Raw genomic sequence first — 17,962 nt, 5'->3', positions numbered from 1 at the left:
AGCATCGGTTTCCTCATCTTTTCTTTCTGGATGGCAGGAAGCAGACATTGAGGCCAGATGACTGCAGGATTGAATTGTGAACTAACCCTCGGTGGGGTGGAAGCTCATCACTCTAGGAAGAATGTGGCTCAATTAAACTGACTTTCATTCACTTCATGTACATAGAGGTCTATAATCCTTTGTTAAGGAATTCAATAAGTTATACTTCCTTACACCTTCACAATCTCTTGGTTTACACGAATGTCAATTCCTAGTCCAGCACTTATACCATGAGTGGTACAGGTAGTAACAGTGCATAAATGATGATGAGCAATGACAGGAAGTTTGTTTATTCTCTGAATTCTTGATTTTTGTATATAATTTTTTATAATATACTTACAGATGTGAATATTTTAGTGGCATGTATAAATACACATTGAATAGTGCTATGATAACTCAATGTTGGCACAATAATTATCATGGTTATTATGTCTTTTTCATATATTCCTTTTGAGACTCTGTTCCATTATACATTATCATAAGATATTCAATACAGTTTCCTAAACTGTACAGTAGGTCCTTATGGTTTCTTTCATATATAGTACTATGTATTTGTTAATAATTCAATCAAAAACTGGTACACAAATATTTATAGTGACATTATTCACAATAGCTCAAAGGTAGAACCCATTCAAGTGTCCATAGGTGGGTGATTGAATATGCAACACAGGGTATATTCAAAAGCTTGATTCTACCATACAAAAAAAATTAAATGGTGCTGCCACTGTGTAAAACATTACAGAAATTACTCCAAAACTAACACATGGAATAAATTCATAGTTCGATTCTAATTCATGCTATGTACCCAAAAGGTACGGGAAAGGGGGCTGAAAAAATGCATGCTTCTGCAGTCGTAGTCACAACAGCATGATCCACACTGGCCAACAAACAGAAGCAATCTAAGTGTCCATGGCAGCCAACTCCATAAACAAACTGTGGTAGACATGCAATGGAATATGATTCGGCCCTTCAAAGTCGGTAATTCTGACAATGAACCTTATGGTCATTATATTAAGTGAAATAAACCAGACCAAAAAAGGACAAACATTCTGTGATTCCACTAGTATGAGATATCCAAACAAGTCAAATCCAAAGCCAGAAAAAGCAGAAAGTGATTCCCAGGGATCGAAGAGAGTTCATGTTTCCTGGACCCCAGTTTCCCTTGGGGAAACTGACTTCCCATGATATCGCCAAAACCAATAACACAAATAACTGGAAGCCATATCCAATCAAATGAATGTAGACACAATTTTACAGTTTACACCAACCTCATTCAAACTTCTCAATAGACAAAAGGCAAAACTGTATCTATGGTACCTCAGCTTTGATTAAAACTGTGTCTACAGTACCTCAGTTTTGTTTATCAAATTTAACAAAAAAAAAAAACCTAAAGTCTATCCAAAAAGGAAATAAAATATATATAACATGAACTTTAAAAAATTAGAAGTTTAAACTGTGAAAAACCTTATTCACAAAACTTAAATGCAAGCCACAGAAAAAATGTATTTACAAAATACATATCTGATAAAGGATTGTACTCCAACTATACCAAAAAACCTAAAACAAACAATCTCATTAAAAATGTGTAACTCTAAACACCAGGCCTATGAAAATATAAAGATAGTAGATAAGCATATCAAAAATACTCAAATTCACGTATCATTAAGAAATTACAAACTAAAACAACACTGAAGTAACACTGCACACCTATTAGATCCAGTAAAATCAAAAAAGGGGGGGGGGCAGGGCTTCTCTGGTGGCTCAGTGGTAAAGAATCTGCCTGATGATGCAAGACACTCTAGTTCAATCTCTTACCCAGGAAGATCCCACATGCCACAGAGAAACATAGATGGATTTTTCCACAGTTAAACAAGGCTCACCTGTGACCTGAATACTACACGTCTAGCACTTAGTAAACAGCTTTGAAAAAGTGTCCAGACAAAAAGTATCACAATTACACACAACAGCTCTACTTCGAATAACTAAAAACTTTCAAATATCAGGATGTATTCAGTAGATAACTGTGTAAACAAATTCGGATACTACCCCAAAATATACCACTTCAGCATGAGAATTAGTTGGACCTAATTAACTTTTTTTTAAGAGGACACATGATCATCTCTGAAACCCAAGTTCAAGACGGCTCTTCTGTGAGTCACATTTACCAGAGAAATCTCATTTCAAAGGAATCCTCTGTATATACCAGATAGAAGGATGACAGACAGTCTTGTGAAACTTTTTTTTTTATCAATAGGGAAAGCTAAGACATAAATCTCTACAACAACCATACCCTTCCTTTCCTTTGGTTTTTTTTTTTAATGTTTATTTGTTTTTTTATTTGGCTGCTCCAGGTGGACCTTCGTTGAGGCAAGCCAGATATTTAGCTACAGCATGCAAACTCTTCGTTCTGGCATGGGAGATCTAGTTCTCGGATCAGGGAATGAACCTGGGCCTCCTTCTTTGGGAGTGTCCAGTATTAGCCACTGGACCACCAGGAAGCCCCTGTTTTGTGTTTAGATGAAGATGGTATCTAAGGTGGTATCTTGGGCCACTTCAGTCAATGACTCAGTTTCCTGAGTTTTTCCAAAGCACACACGAGGCACACATTATTAAACTGGTTTGCAAAACAAGTAATGGTTGTTTCTTACAATATTGTATGCTTACAAATATCTAAATGGTAAATGGCATATTATTTATTTTTAATTACTATGGGGGAAAAAAGAATTCAGGATTTATACATGTTACAACATGAATAAACATGAAAACCATCTTTAGCGGGAAAAAAATCCATATAGAAAAGGCCACCCAGATCCCATATTCACCATGTCTGCTTTAAATCCATCAAGTTTGTCCAAATAACTGAAAATCTCAGTAACACTCTAAACAAAGAAAAAAGGATGAGGATGGAAAAAAAGATATATTCATATATTTGAACAATTGCTAAAAGTGGAAGTGGGGCTGTGGATTATATTATAATGTAGAAACCATATGATTTCCTGATGTTGGAAGTTATGTGCTGCTTCTGCAGGAGAAGGCACCCCTTTTGGATAAAATACATAAACTATTTTAGATGATGTGGCAAATGTGAGTACTTTTTCCCATTGCTAGTTTTCCATACATTTGAAATTACTGGAAAGTAAATTATGTTTCAAAACAACCATGTCAATACCACAAAAGAAATTCAGAGTAGACAGGCATGAAACTTTCTTATACAGGCCAAGACTTACCCAGACGAAGTTCAATGGAAGCTGTGATGCTCACTGCCCTTGAAGGAGTCCACATGGAATGAAGAACTACTGTGGGAAGTCCACTAGTAACCACCATGTCTTGGGTCCTCTGGATGACCTATTGCAGGAGAAACAGATTTAACAAATAAAATGTTTCACATAACTTCACAAAAAGTTGTTAGACTACATTCAGTAAAGCTGAATCATTTCAGATCAATTTACAATCATATAAAATACTATCATTTACAATCCCAATCAATATACAAATCACTTGCGTTTCTATACACTAATAACAATCAGAAACAAAAATTAAGAAAATCCCACTTATAATTGCATCCAAAAGAATAAAACATCTAGCAACAAACTTAATCAAGGACATAAAAGACCAGTAGTCAGAAAACTAGAAAGCACTGATAAAGAAACCAAAGAAAACACAAATAAACAGAAAACTATTCCACGCTCACGCACAGGAACAATGAGGAATTAAAATGGCCATTCCAACCAAAGTCATCAACAAATACACTGACTGCAACCACAAAATAATATTCAATGGCGTGTTTCACAGAAATAGACATATTCCTAATATTAGATGGCTAATATTGAACGGACCTTAACGGCCAAAAAGACTCTGAGAAAGAAGAACACAGCTGGAGGCATCTTCCTCTCCCACTTCAAACTACATCACAGACCTGTAGTAACCACCACAGTGAGGAACAGACACATGGACTCCAGGAAAGAAGAGAGAGCCCAGGAATGAACCCACATAGACGTGGTCAGTTCATGAAAATCAAACCAGGAATGAGCCACGAGGAAAGGACAGTCTTCTGAAGAAACAGGGACAGGAAAACTGGCCACCTACACTAAAGAACATCATTGGTCATCCTCTAGATCATCTAACAGAAATCTAACTAAAAACCCACCGTTTTGTACATGGAGCTCTTTCCCCCCTGAGTCCTCTGAGATGGACCTCCAGTCAGCCCTCAGCTGGACATGGGAAACGTCTACTTCGTCCTCATTTTTCCCTCTTGCAGTGCCTCCCTGCTGGGGCACTGAGGCAACCCTGCTCCTCTCAGCCTGGTTGCAGCCCCGTTATCCAGAAGCCCGAGTCCTGGCGGTCCTGAGGAAACACAGCTCCCGCCAGTTGGTCACCGAGCCCAGTCTGAAGGCAAAGTGTCCTGCGCCCGCGGGTCAGAGTGTGTTTTGGCGCCCCCTGCAGGCCACCAGAGAAGAGCAGGCAGCCCCGTGCTCACAGACCTCAGAGGGCTCACCCAGAAACAGCTCTGCTGTGAGCACTCAGACTGGAAGCCCAAACTGAAATGGAGCAGAATAGCTCCATGACTCTCCTCAAAACATGGCTAGGGAACAATGAGAGCCTGTATGGAATGCAGCCATAAAAAGGAACCCATTTGAGTCATTCCTAATGAAGGGGATAAACCTAGAGTGTATTAAACAGGAAAGTCAGTCAAAAAGAGAAAAACATGGAATCGAGAAGGATGGGTCTGACTAGTCTGTTCACATAGCTGCAATGGAGATGCAAACATAGAGAACAGACTTATGGACAAGGGTGGGGAACAAGAGGGAGAGGGTGACATGAATGGAGAGAGCGGCATGGATGCATGTACACCAACATTTGTAAACAGACAACCAGTGGGAATTTGCTGTATGACTCAGGGAACTCAAACTGGGGCTCTGTAATAACCTAGACAGGTGGGAATGGGTGGGACGTGGGAGGAGGATTCAAGAGCAAGGGGACAAAGGTACACCTATGGTTAATTCATATTGATGTATGACAAATCAAATCAATATTGTAAAGCAATGATCAACCAACTAAACATAAATAACTGTTAAAAATAAAACATATGAAATGAACATAAACACAAACTGCAACAAGCAATTCCATTTAAAAAACTATAAAATTTTTAGAAAACAACAAAAGATCTACATGACCTTTGGTCTGGTGATCAGTTCTAACACACGACAAAAAAAGCCAACTTACCGAATTATAAATTATTTAAAACATTGACTTTTATAATTTTATACATTTACTCTGTGGAGGACCTTACTCGAGAGAACCAAAAACAAACTGTTAAATGAACCACTGACCACCCAGCCTTGCCAGGCAACAGAGAAAAGAAAACACTTACTGGAGTCATCTTACAAACAAGGAACTAACAAGTTCCCACCAACCAGAATTCTGGAGAGGTCAAAAAGAGATGGGAGACTCCAGTTCAGAGGTCCTACCAACCTCCCAGGATCCTCCTCACTGGAATCCATCTCAGCTGAATGATGCGTGTGCCCCCAGGAAGGATCCCAATTCAGAATGACTGGCAAGACCAGAAACTAACCCAATGACTATAAAATCTGAGACTGTGAGCCACGTGGCAGAGCAGTTCTCTCCGTTTACCTCACCCTCCTGCCCTCCACCCCAGCATCCCTTCCCAATAAAGGCTCTCACTTGGATGGCACTCCTCTCCTCAGACAACTCATTTCCAAGTGTCAGACAAGAACCCACTCTCAAGCCCTGGAAGGGATCCCCCTTCCTTCATCCAAAGCAATATCCAGGAGAAAATATCTTCAAAACACTATCTTGTAGAGAAGGAAATCGTAGAAGGCAATGGCAGCCCACTCCAGTATTATTGCTTGGAGAATCCCATGGACAGAGGAGCCTGAAGGGCTGCAACCCTGGGGTCGCTAAGAGTTGGACACGACTTCACTGAGTGACTTCACTTTCACTTTTCACTTTCATGCATTGCAGAAGGACATGGAGAGAGCTGAAGGACAGGAAGAAAAAGCAGTAGGAAAACATGCCAAGGAATCACCTTCATAGCCCGCCGGAAAATTTGCTAAATATCTGACCGGTGCTCACAGTTTCATTGGTCTGATCCTTGGCACAGAGAAGAGAAAGGACAGAAAAACCCCCACCGACTTGTGTAACAGCTACTGGGGCTCAGCAGATAGCACCTTTGGGACATGCTGAGGAGTAGCCTCTCCAGAGTCCCTAATTGTGCCCCCTGCCACCCGCCTGTTCGCGGGAGGTTCAAGCAAACAAGAAACGGGAGATTGTAAACATCCCTCCAGCTATAGGATCAAGGACCGCTAACCCTAACCTGAGGTCTTCTGGAATCAGACTGGGCCGCATGAGCTTTCTGGTGAGTTCCTTTTTCACTGTCCTGGTTTCCAGCACGATGGGCCTTTGTGCTGGGTTTCTTCGCCTTCCGCTTCTAGCGTGGGAGCTTCGCTGAGTTGGGGTCCTGTTGGGCTTGGCCTCTTCCATGCGGAGGTTGTTTCAGCCAGGCTAAACCCGAGTCACGGCACCATAGATGTCACGCAAGTGTATGTTCCTCAGTTCTTTGTCTCGTCACAACAAAGATTTGGAGCGATGGACATTAAAGCTCTCGGCACGTCACAGCTCTTGGCTCTTGGACAAACCGTGTTATAGCTCTTAGGCAAATCAGTGTTACAGCTCTATTTTATGTAGAAGATAGCAGGAGAATCCATCCTCGAAGCGTGAGGGCATGCCAACCCAAAGACTCGAATAGAAGAGAGTGGAGGAGTGCACAGGGGAGGGAGAGAGTGAGGGAGAGAGTGAGAGAAAGAGCATACGCACGCAGGAGAGAAAGAGCGAGAAAGCACCTTGGCTCCTCCTTTTATACGTCTGTTCCTCCACCTGGGCCTGCCCTATGCAAATTGGGCTTAGCCAGGAGTGCTGTTTGTTCTACCTGAGGTCTTCACTCTGGTCCTCAGACCTTCCTTTGACCTTCCTTTGTTCTATTTTCACGGGCTTTTCCCTTCCTTGTCTTCTAGCCACCACCATTTTGGACTCCTTTTCCCTATTCTACCTACCTAACACTAAAGAATCTGCCTACCAATGCAGGGAACACGGGTTCAATCCCTGGTCCTAGAAGATTCCACATGCCCAGGGGCAACTAAGTCCCCGAGCAACTATTGAAGTTTGCATGCTCCAGAGCCCAAGTTCTGCAACCAGAGAAAGCACTGCAATGAGAAGCCATGGCATGGCAACTAGAGGGCAGCCTCTGCTCACTACACCTAGACAAACTAGCAATACAGACCCAGCATAGTCAACAGTAATTCACAGCCACTAGAGGGCAGCCTCCGCTCACTACAACTAGACAGACTAGCAATAAAGACCCAGCAGAGTCAAAAATAATTTAATGTTAAGAAAAAAGGACAGTTCTTTGAAGAAATGACTGAGACTAGGGGTGAGACTGTAAATATATGAGCCAGGGTAATCTTAAATTATGAGAAAGTAAAGACTACTATCAAGCTGTCCAAACTGATAAAAATGAATGATTACACAGTTTTATCTGTATATACTAGCAAATAACAATCTGAAAGGAATTTTTTTTAAACTTCCCTTTCAATAATGTCAACATGAATAAACTACTTTGCCACAGATGTAAATAGGATGACAAGACTGGCACATTGGAAATTATACACGATGGCTGAAATTACCCTAAATACATGTACAGATATTTCATAGCGATGGAAAGACTTAAGTTGGCAATACCATGGGATGCATCTTCAATATGAAATGAAGATTCAATATGAATTACAAAAGGCTGAAAGGTTGTTGCTAAACCACAAAAGATGCCAGGATTCTTGGCCTCCAGAGTAGAAGAGTTCAATCCAGGGCCAGTGACAAAGCTTGATCGCTCAGAGGTTTGTGTTATAAAGTTTTATAAAACTATAAAAGAGATAGAGAAAGCTGCTGACATAGACATCAGAAGGGGGAAGAAAGAGTACCCCCTGCTAGCCTTTAGCCAGATGTTATACAGCCAACTAGCAGTCTGCTAATTAAAGAAAGACAATGTCTCAGAGAATGGCACCAGGACCCTCACCCGCAACATGCATTGAGATAACATTGGCAGCAGGTGAGTCATCCCAGGCCATAAAATGATTGACATGAATCTTGAAGAAAGACAGATTTCCAAGCAAATATATAGTTTCAGTAACATAGATTAGGAGAACAAGGTATGAGTAAAACATACTGGTTTGTCGAGTCCGTTCTGAGCCTTTAGGGGGCACTTCCCAACCTGAAGACAGAGTCTTCGGTAAATACATAGTACATTAACATAGCTTAAGACAAACATTTCCATGAGAAAAGTGCATTGTTTGACAAAAGTTAAATTCCGGTGGAGCCAGGAGTCGTCATGGCAACACAATTTTCAGAGCAACCTCCTTTTAAATTTGTATCGAGATGGAGAAAAATTGCAACACTGGTTTCTTTCCTCCTGCCTCTTAGTGAGGTGAAGTGAAGTCGCTCAGTCGTGTCCAAGTCTTAGCGACCTAATGGACTGCAGCCTACCAAGCTCCTCTGCCCATGGGATTTTCCAGGCAAGAGTACTGGAGTGGGTTGCCATTGCCTTCTACGTGATATTAAGTATAAAATTCATCTAATTATTTCACTGCTGCTAAGTTGCTTCAGTCGTGTCCGACTCTGTGCAACCCCATAGAAGGCAGCCCACCAGGCTCCTCCGTCCCTGGGATTCTCCAGGCAAGAACACTGGAGTGGGTTGCCATTTCCTTCTCCAACGCATGAAAGTGAAAAGTGAAAGTGATGACGCTCAGTCGTATCCAACACTTAGTGATCCCATGGACTACAGCCTACCAGGCTCCTCTGTCCATGGGATTTTCCAGGCAAGAGTACTGGAGTGGGTTGCCCTTGCCTTCTCTTAAGAGAGAGATTAAAAAAATGTCTGACACTTGCAGCCTATTTTCTCTGTCTGGAGACCCCTGGCCTTCCTGCCTGTTACCCTCTCCAGGCCTGTAGGAAGCAACACACAAGCTGACCCTAACATACACGTGGAATGACAAGGGACTCCAAGGAGCCAAAACAATCACATGAGTCTGCAGTTCAAATGTCCTCTGGTATGCTGCGCTAAGTCGCTTCAGTCACGTCTGACTGTCAGAGCCCACCAGGCTCCTCTGTCCATGGGAATTTTCCAGGCAAGAGTACTGGAGTGGGTTGCCGTGCCCTCCTCAGGGGATCTTCCCAATCCAGGGATCTAATTCCTGCATTGGGAGATAGGTTCTTTACCACTAGCACCACCTGGGGCAAAAGTGCCTAGATGGAGATCAGGGAAACCCAGTTAGGAGAACGGACTCAGAGACAAGGAAGTGAGGGAAGGAGATTCTGAGCCACATTCAGAGAAGCCCTGCAGGTAGTTCTTCAGGTGGAAGAGGAGGAGGAAGCAGGCTGGAGCTGTGTAGAAGATGAAAGAGGGAACTAAAGCAGGGGCCTCCAACATCTAGGATCTAATGCCTGATGATCTGAGGTGGAGCTGATCAAATAATAGAAATGTGTTCCGTCACTCAGCCATGTCCAACCCTTTGTGACCCTATGGACTGCAGCCCACAAGACTCCTCAGTCCACTGAATTCTTCAGGCAAGAATACTGGAGTGGGCTGTCATTTCCTTCTCCAGGAGATCTTCCCGACCCAGGGATTGAACCCGGGTCTCCTGCAATGCAGGTAGACTACCGACTGAGCCACCAGGGAACAGAAAGAGTGCACAGTAAATGGACTGCACTTGAAATATCCCAAAACCTTCCCCCACCCTGTCGGTCAAAAAAAATTGTCTTCCAAAAAAACTCCCGAGGTCAAGGAAGGAACTTCAAGTGTATCAGCTGTCCCAGGTTGCTGGCTTAGGGAGATGCTGAAGCAGGGGTGTCCCAAGAGGTAAACCCTCCCTTGTGTGGGGTCCTCAACAGACCTCCGATGGCCTTGGTGATGATGGGAGAGATTTGTTTCATTTTTTTGTTTTAATATCCTTGTGGGATAAACTTAAAACTTAGCAACTGTTACAGCCTTCCTAAGAAAAAGTTGTCTTTCTTTACTGATCCATGAAGCACCAACTATGATGATCACTGTTCTAATATACCTCATAGTGTTGCTGACACTATGGATATAATTGTGTGAAATTGAACTTGTTCAATAAAAATGATGAAGCATCTGCCCTGTGGCCAGCACTTTCCAAGGATTGGGGAGGAAATGAAATACTCCATAAAAGAGACTGCCTCCCTACAGCCAGCAGCATTTACAAGTGACCTTCTAAAGCCTTCACCAAACTACAGGGGCACCTCTGGGCTTTCTGTTTCCCTCACTTTTCTGACTCTTTTCTTTAAAAAAAAAAAAACACACATTTCCTCATAGAATGCCACAGTGGAAGGAAAATAGGCCTTCAATTTTTAGACCTCAATTTGCAAAAAAAAACTTAGAGCTTTTTTTTTTAATTAAAGCACCACATAATTTAAAAAATTGTACACATTCTATTTATTCAGTTCTAAAACACCACACTTATTGGACAGGGTCCCCATGGAAAGGCCCCCTCTCAGCAGGACAGCCACAGATTCCACCATGAAAGAGCAGCAAGGTGCCCTCCCCTTCTTTTCTGCCTGGGTGGCGTTTAAATCCATGCACCCTACTAAGTAGCTAGGGTGCAATTTGTGGACCATTCCCTTTCCCATCCCAGCAGGTGGTCAAGGGCCCACTGGGCTGCAAACTGCTGGTAGCAGGGCTAGGCCAGTCGGCCAGAGTAAGGGTTGTGGAGTACCAGCAGGTGAAATCACCAGGCAGGATAAATCCTTTAGACTTCCTGGGGACCTCGCTGCAGGCAATAGGCTGCTTTGGAAAACCGCGTGGGTCTGAGCTTTATGCAAAGGGTAAAGGCCTTGACCCCAATGGTGAGGCCTTTCTGCGACCGCCAGGTAAGGGGGCTCCCAGACTGTGCCAACAGAGAGGGCGGGATACATGGATTCCCTGCTCCATCCTGTGCCACGGAGCCCCAGTTCCTTAACCTGTGGTCCTCACCCCTCTGCTGCACTCACTGGATGCTGATCGATGGGCACCCAGGAGCCCACTAAAGGTGCATTCCCAGCCGCAATGGTGACCCCTGAGACCCACAGCCTAGGAGCTTGGAGGAGGCGTGCTTGGCCCCCAAAGTGCACTCCGCCTCCAATGTGGGCCAGGTGTGCTCCGCCCATATGCCCACTTCCAGAAGAGGCCTGCGAGCCTTGCTAGTGCTGCCAGGTGAAATCCATCCAGGAGCAAATCCACCCCACCAAGACAACCCAAGCTTTTTATCAGCTGTGAAGTAAAGTCATTCAGTCGTGTCCAACTCTTTGTGACCCCATGGACTGTAGCCTACCAGGCTCCTCTGTCTATGGAATTTTCCAGGGAAGAGTACTGGAGTGGGTTGCCATTTCCTTCTCCAGGGGATCTGCCCAACCCAGGGATCGAACCACCAGGGAAGCCCCACATTTAGCATGTACCTGGAAAGGGGGAGGCGAGCGAGCGGCACGGTGCACCCCACAGGCCACCGCCCCTACATCAACCAACACCACATCTCCGCTCGCGGCCGTCTGCGGACCTCGGCGCTGCCAGCTGTGACGCTTGGGGGCCCGGCCGTGCACTGGTCGACCGACCCCTGGAGGTCCCTGCCAACCCCAGACGACCACCCCCACGTCCCCCCGAAACGGGGCAGACCCCTCCCCCATCACCTGGTGGGGATTTAAAAACCTGGTGGCCACCCAGGCAGAAAAGAAGAGAGGAGGGCACCTTGCTGCCCTTTCATGGTGGAATCTGTGGCTGTCCTGCTGAGAGGGCTGCCTTTCCATGGGGACCCTGTGCAATAAGTGTGGTGTTTTAGAACTGAATAAATAGAAGGTGTAAATATTTTTACTTAAATTTTTAATTAAAAAAATCTCCACCCGTACGGCCACACCCCCCACCCACGACCTCTCCCCTCAACCACCTGGGTCCCCTACACACGCCCCAGGCACCCTTCTCCCCCGACCACCAAGGGCAGAGGGAAGGGGCTCTGAAAGGAAGCATGGCGCCTAGCAGGCAAGGGACACGACAGAGGTAAGGAGGCGAGAGAGCGAGAGAACCCGACAAGACAGCCACAGGACGCATGGGGAAGTAGGGTTGGGAGCAAGCCCCAAGGCTCGGAGGCTGTGGGGAGGTGACTGGCGACTGCACAGCAGGCCCAGAGCAGCGGACGACCGATGACCGGCCTAGGCAGACCAGTCCAGGGCCAGCGGCGGGAGGCGACGGGCAAGCAAGCGGCCCCGCGGTGGGCAGCCGCCACCCGTCATGCCACACAGCCCATGAGATGCGACCAGAGGATCCATGCCATGAAGTCCGCAGCCGGGAGGAAGGCAGTCGTGGCCGGCACCAGGGGCAAAGGCGCGTGGGGTGCGGTGGGGGCGCGCTGAGCACCCCCTGCCCCGCCCCAAACCCTCGGACCCAACCTCAAAGGAACGTGGCGGTGAGGTCGGGCAGAAGAGGGACACCGGAGATGATGCCACCAGGCATGGGGCAAGGGTGGTGCCCCGCCGGGAATGGAAGGGTGGGCGGGAAGGTGGAATAGAGCCACCTTTCCCACCTGACCCCTACTCTGCACACTGCCCCCCACCTTCTTGCGTGGCCCCTAAACCCCTACCACCGGAAAGGCCACTGGGCCCGACCACCCGACCAGGGCGCACCACCTTCCAGACGTCTTTCCCTCCCTACCTTCCCATCCGGCGCCACACGATTGGAGGAGAGGCTCACGAGCCAGGCTGGGGGGGTGTGGGGTTTTGGGGTAAGAGGGAACACGAACCCTAACCCGAAGCTCACACTAAGCCTGATGTTAACTCAAACTCGAGTTTGGGGGTGCGGAGTTTTGGGGTGGAGGGTGCGTTAACCCTAACCCTAACCCTAACGCTCACCCTAACCCTAAGCCTGACACTAACTCGAACTCAAATTTGGGGGTGCGGAGTTTTGGGGTGAGGGGTGCACGAACCTTAACGCTCACGCTAACCCTAACGGCTCACCCTGACCCTAAGCCTGACTTTACCTCGAACTCGAATTTGCATGTGTGGAGTTTTGGGGTGAGGGGTACATGAACCCTAACCCTAAGGCTCACCCTGACCCTAACCTGATGCTAACTTGAACTTGAATTTCTGGGATCGGAGTTTTGGGGTGAGGGGGTACACGAACCCTAACCCTAAAGCTAACCCTAACCCTCACCCTGACCCTGATGCTAACTCGAACTAAAATTTGGGGGTGCGGAGTTTTGGGGTGAGGGGTACATGAACCCTAACCCTAACGCTAAACCTACCCTAAGCCTGATGCTAACTGGAACTCGAATTTGGGGGTGCAGAGTTTTGGTGTGAGGGGGTACACGAACCCTAACCCTAACGCTAACCCTACCCTAAGCCTGATGCTAACTCGAACTTGAATTTTGGGGATCGGAGTTTTGGGGTGAGGGGGTGCACGAGCCCTAACCCTAAAGCTAACCCTAACACTCACCCTGACCCTGACGCTAACTCGAACTAAATTTGGGGGTGCGGAGTTTTGGGGTGAGGGGGTACATGAACCCTAACCCTAACGCTAAACCTACCCTAAGCCTGATGCTAACTGGAACTCAAATTTGGGGGTGCGGATTTTGGGGTGAGGGTGTACACGAACCCTAACCCTAACGCTAACCCTACCCTAAGCCTGATGCTCACTGGAACTCAAATTTGGGGGTGCGGAATTTTGGGGTGAGGGGGTACACGAACCCTAACCCTAACGCTAACCCTACCCTAAGCCTGATGCTCACTGGAACTCGAATTTGGGGGTGCGGAGTTTTGTGGTGAGGGGGTATAAGAACGCTAACCCTAACCCTAACACTAACCCTACCCTAAGCCTGACTCTAATAGAACTCGATTTGAGGGTGCGGAGTTTTGGGGCGAGGGGGTACACGAACCCTAACCCTAACGCTAAACCTACCCTAAGCCTGATGCTAACTAGAACTCGAATTTGGGGGTGCGGAGATTTGGGGTGAAGGGCTACACGAACCCTAACCCTAACCTTACCCTAAGCCTGATGGTAACTGGACTTCGAATTTGGGGGTGCGGAGTTTTGGGGTGAGGGGTTACACGAACCCTAACCCTAACGCTAACCCTACCCTAAGCCTGATGCTAACCCGAACTTGAATTTCGGGGATCGGAGTTTTGGGGTGAGGGGGTGCACGAACCCTAACCCTAAAGCTAACCCTAACCCTCACACTGACCCTGACGCTAATTCGAACTAAATTTTGGGGGTGCGGAGTTTTGGGGTGAGGGGTACATGAACCCTAACCCTAACGCTAAACCTACCCTAAGCCTGATGCTAACTGGAACTCAAATTTGGGGGTGCGGAGTTTTGGGGTGAGGGGTACATGAACCCTAACCCTAACGCTAAACCTACCCTAAGCCTGATGCTAACTGGAACTCAAATTTGGGGGTGCGGAGTTTTGGGGTGACGGGGTACACGAACCCTAACGCTAACCCTACCCTAAGCCTGATGCTAACTGGAGCTCGAATTTGGGGGTGCGGAATTTTTGGGGTGAGGGGGTGCACGAACCCTAACCTTAACGCTAACCCAGACCCTATCTCCAACCCTATCCCCCTAACCCCCTAATCCTAACCCCTAACCCTAACCCAAACCCTCGAGGGTGTGGATTTTGGGGGGAGGTGGTCCCCGAACCCGAAACCTAACCTGAACCCTAACCCTAACCCTAACCCTAACCCTAAACGATAAAGCTTAACCCCTAACCCCTAACCCTTAACACTCACCCTAACCCAAATCTAAACCCTATCCCTAACCCTAACCCCTACCCTAACACCTAACCCTAACCCTAACCCCGCGGGGAGCCGCGCTCACCCGCCAGGCCAGCAAGCCGGCCATCGCCTCCCCCACCCCCCTCAAGCAACAAATCCACCGCCGCACCCCTCCCCCTGCCGCGCGCGCGCCCTCCTTGACTCCTGCGCTGCCGCCACCGGGAAAAGGCGATTAGAAGGGGAGGAGGCCTTGCGCGAGGCCTACTAGGCCTCGTCGGAGCCAGGGCCTCGCGTGAATGGCCGGCCAGACAGAGGGAGAGGGCAGGCGCTCACGCGGGACTACGTGAGGCCGGGGCTCGTGACGAGCACCGGAGCCCGCTAAGAAAGATGGCAAGCGTAGAAATAGAGCCATAGCCGCGGGCGGAGGGAAAAATTTGAAGCTTACCTGCAGGCGCGAGGGGAGTGAGGGGAAAAGGGGAGCGGGCGGGAAGGGCAAGTGCGGGAGGCCGGGGGCGGAACAATAGGGGCGGGCGGGAAGGCGAGGGGGGGGCCCGCGGGCAGGCGGAGAAGGAAGGGGAGGGGGTGGAGGAGGAGGAGAAGGAGGAGGAAGGGGGAAAGAGACCCCGGGCGGGGGGTGGAGGGAGGCGGAGGGAGGGCGGACGGGAGAGGGCGCAGGCTCCGGCGGCTGCCTCTGCTGGTCTGGGAGGGGGACGGGGCGGAGCGGCCCACTTTCAACCCCGCGCACCCTCCGACCCTGGAAGCTCTAACCGCCCAGGGGGCCGGCGAGGCGACTGCGTCGTCCAAACCTTCCCCACGCTATGAGGACGGCCTCCCAACAGCCTAGAGCGGCTCCGTGGACAGCGTTGGCACCAGCGAGAGAACAACCGGTAGCAAATGGCGAAGAGCATGATAGAGCGGCAGCGTGGGGCAGGGAGGAAACTAGTGACCCCTAGCGGGCTGGTTCGAAAGCCCAGACGTTTAAGTGCAGAGAGACTTGGCAATCGTCATGGATAAACCAGACAGGAAAATGGGATGTGTAAGAAGAGACTACTGGGACAAACCCCTAGTCTATAGTAATACAAATAGGAAAAAAGCTAATTTGCCACCTTGCAGGTCACTTTTACACCAACTCTTTACTCTGAAAATTGTTAATTAAAATGAAAGAAGCACTTTTTCTTTTAGGAAGAACTGTAGTTCATCTTTAGTCCACAAGGGAAAATTTTTTTTCAAGAATTCCATATAATGAATGTAGAGAAATTTAAAAATTAGAAAATCATTCATTCTCCAACCCAAAATGAAATAATTGACTTAAGCAAGTGTCATCAATCATCAAAGCTTTAAGGGAAAATTTGTTAGGGAAAAGGATACTAACCTGGTGACAAATATCACCACATGATTATTTGCAAAAAAAAAAAAAAAGAAAAAGAAAAAAAAAAGAAGGAACCCAAAAGTTTTAAATGGAAAGATCAGATAGGTCACCCCCTTATCCAAGTGATCAAACCTTGTATCACTAATAGTACAACTCTGACATAGACCTTGATGAGATGCAGTAAGTACATAGCATCATCTATTAAGTATTCTTCTCAAGTGTTTAATCTTAATTGAATTAAACCTTCAGACCCAACTTGCAATTTACAGGAAATTTACAAGGGACCAAGGAAAAAGTTAAACATATCATGGAGATAATCAGCAAATCCAGAATCCAAGACATTCAACAAGACAACTAGCCTGTTCTCATCAAAATGATAATTTAATAGAACAGAGTGGGACGAAAGAGAGGATAAATTCAAAAGACAATAATAAACAAATATAAAGTGTGGATCTTGTTTGGATTCTGGGTTTTTTTTAATATAGCTATATAAGACATTTTGGAGACAGCGGAGGAAATTCAGACATGAATATTAGCTAATATTAGGAGGTATTGTTAATTTTCTTAAGTGTGGTAATGGAATTATGGATATCCAAGAGAAACGCTGTTCTAAGAGGTACATAATGAACTATTTAAAATGAAGTGTCGTGATGCATGGGAACAGGTTCAAATATTTCACATGATTAAATCAATAAAGCAAATTTGGTAAAAAAAATGTTGACAGTTGTTGAGTACAGATGGTAGGTTTATAGGTGATCATTGTACTGTTCTTCAGACTTTTAAAAAATAATTTTCAGGGAATCCCCTTTTGCTCCATTGACTAGGACTCTGCACCTTCACTGCTGTGGCCCAGGTTCAATCCCTGGTCGAGGAGCTAAGATCCTACAAGTTGTGTGGCATGCCCAAAAATAACAAGAATAATAATAATAATTTTCATAATAAAAATTGGGGAAAATATGATGTGGAATGGAACAAGATTGCAAATTGTGGGACTTCCTTGGTGGTCCGGTCCAGTGGCTAAGACTCCACGCTCCCAGGGGGCCCAGGTTTCATCCCTAGTCAGGGAACTAGATCCCACATGCCACAAGGAAGATCCTGTGTGTGGCAACAAAGAACCCATGTGCCGCCAACTACAACCCAGCACAGCCAAATAAATGAATAAATAAAGCAAGGTACTGCTGGGTCATATTTTTTAAATGCTTTTAAAAAAAGTCTCTGTGCTTCCACTGCAGGGGTTTCAGGATTGATCAGTGGTTGGGGTGTGTGAAATACACACACACACACACACACACACACACACACACACAAAGCAAACCAACCAAACAAAAAAAAAGATGAACAAACTGTTAATAATTACTGTAGCTAGGTTATGGGAAATCTGCTTTCCCTACATACATATCTGTAAGTTTCCACATTAAAACTTTTGTTCAAAAAATAGAGAAGAACTCTGAAAGAGTACAAAACGAAATTTTAAAAAAGGCTATTGAAAGAGACAGCTACTATAGGGTTATTGTTTACCCATGTTCAACTTCTTTGGGTGTCAGTTCTGGCCTTTATATTCATCAGGTTTTATTGGGCAACTCCAATTCAGTGGAGTTATCTGAAAAGAGATAGCTTTCTGAAGTGGAAAATAAAGCTTGGGGACTCCAACGTCTTTCCTGCCACCCTCCAAATGATAGGTGGGCATTAGGAACAGTGTGAGAAATAAAAAGAAGTCTGTCGTTTAACAAAAGCAAAGAG

At 46.2% G+C, this 17,962-nt stretch overlaps 1 long non-coding RNA gene across 2 annotated transcripts in view; it reads right to left on the bottom strand.

Moving 5' to 3' along the window:
* The window catches only part of LOC129641159 (uncharacterized), a 17,885-nt gene extending 2,251 nt beyond the window's left edge, over positions 1-15,634 (bottom strand). The window contains exons 1-2 of one of the 2 annotated variants that reach the window (XR_008709114.1): positions 15,299-15,634; positions 3,267-3,384 (exon numbers count right to left, since the gene is read on the bottom strand). This is a non-coding gene — a long non-coding RNA (uncharacterized LOC129641159). Of the gene's footprint in view, positions 1-3,266; positions 3,385-6,373; positions 7,144-15,298 lie in introns of those variants that run through there. The other variant, XR_008709113.1, reaches the window with a different exon arrangement.
* Between the last annotated feature and the right edge of the window lie 2,328 nt (positions 15,635-17,962).

This window comes from Bubalus kerabau, unplaced genomic scaffold, assembly GCF_029407905.1.
Source record: "Bubalus kerabau isolate K-KA32 ecotype Philippines breed swamp buffalo unplaced genomic scaffold, PCC_UOA_SB_1v2 scaffold_83, whole genome shotgun sequence".
Classification (NCBI taxonomy): Eukaryota; Metazoa; Chordata; class Mammalia; order Artiodactyla; family Bovidae; genus Bubalus; species Bubalus kerabau.
The sequence above is the reverse complement of the archived record's forward strand: the minus strand, read 5'-3'. Positions and strand labels throughout refer to the sequence as shown.